We start from the raw sequence: 1,748 nt of genomic DNA, 5'->3' as shown, positions 1-1,748 counted from the left end.
ACGAGATGCGTTTCCAGAGGTCAGAGACGTGCCCGAGGAAACCTCTGCAGGCCTGGGCCCTAATCGGCGCAGCAGCCCTCAGACGCTGCGGTCGCAGAGTACGGTTAGCCACCTTGTTACTGAAAAATGGAGTAAGTCAGTGAAATCACAGTGCCTTGAAAATTTTTTCGTTATTAGAAGGAATCATGGACTGGAACGACATAAGTATGAAATACTGCTAATATGGATTTTTTTAATATTGTAAACTTGTATCATACTTGGAAAGGGGTAAAACAGATTTTCTTGAATTCTGAATGGAATCAGATGTGACCCAGCAAATTTTCCGTGATTCCTCTTCTGATGAATATGCACAAGGTAGAAGCTATTTGATGGCCAAGTACAAAAAATCTTGAAATATGGAAAGCCTCTTTTGGGTGTTAGTATTTGTGTGGCGTGACGAGAGTAACCTGACAGTTCCCCTGCCCCCCAAATGAATAGCTTGTTACAGCTGTTCGTTATATTCGTGACAGCAGGGTGGTTAGTGTATCACATAAGACAAGATAATATGACGCAAGGGAATGTCATGCTCGGCACAGAAGATCCAGAAATCTGCTGCTGCAATCTGCTTTCCTATCTGCTGCAAACTCTGTGTGTGTCTTTGGGACCTCATGAAGGACAATCTTCAAGAGGGGAAAAAATGGCATAGGCATGCTATGACCTCAACAGAATTTAGATGCTAGACATTGTTTATTTTACATAGCACAACCATCAGGTAAAATATAGAAAGTGTCTCTGGAGCTGTGGTAGGAACTCTGCTGTCCTTGCCTACATTTACCTGAGCAAATAACGCAGCGTGTGAGGAACAGTAGATGAAACTTAAAGAACGAAACATGCAGTGCTGGGGACTCTGTATGCACACAACACATTTTAGGACTTCTGCTTTGAACTACTGCTCACCTCGTACACAGCCTCCTGATATCTGAACTCTGTGCTTTCTGTGCTGCAGCATCAGCCGTTAAGTTGGAGAGTCACGCTCGCTCCTGCTGCTGCTCTGACCCAGTCAATCGAGCATTTTGCTCCCGAGTAGAAAACTTCAAATGGAGAAAAACCCCTCGTGCAGAACTGCTCCCAGTTCGGGAGCTCGGACGCTCTGTAGGGCAGGAGGGTCATACCTTCTGGGGCTGAGGAGGGAACCAAGCATGGACCTACTGTGTCTTGGGCAATTTCTCTTACAACAGCATCATAGATGAAAAGGAGGGTGCTACCATGGCTGTAAGTCTCTGCCTTCAGCAAAAAGACTCTGTTTAAGCAAAAGGTTCACATGATCTTTCCAGTAGATCTTAAGCGAGTAGCTCACTAGGCATTTCCTTGATGATTGGACCTGTTGTTTTAGGTCTCCGGAGGCACTTTTCCCTCCCATGCACCCTGCAGGGGAGCTGGACTGCAGGCAGATTCCACTGGGCCTTTCCTGTCTGAGCATTTGGTAACGGTGTTGTGGTGCCTAAATAGATTTTTGGGTCATCCATCGGCCTCAGATTACAGAAGTGTTGCCAAAAGTGGAGGTAGAACATACTGCAGAGGCCTTTTAAATACTGATTAGTGCTTTTAAAAGGTGCGATACCCTGATACGAAAGGAATTGCAGGTAAACAAAGTTTTTACTATCATAATTTCTGGCATCATAACACTATTAAGCTCTAGTCAGAAAATTAAAAGGTGGTAAATTCCCTAAAATTTTAGAACTTGGGGCAAAGACAGCAAACATCTTAAG

Source organism: Fulmarus glacialis, unplaced genomic scaffold, assembly GCF_000690835.1.
Source record: "Fulmarus glacialis isolate BGI_N327 unplaced genomic scaffold, ASM69083v1 scaffold28339, whole genome shotgun sequence".
NCBI classification, from domain to species: domain Eukaryota; kingdom Metazoa; phylum Chordata; class Aves; order Procellariiformes; family Procellariidae; genus Fulmarus; species Fulmarus glacialis.
The sequence above is the reverse complement of the archived record's forward strand: the minus strand, read 5'-3'. Positions refer to the sequence as shown.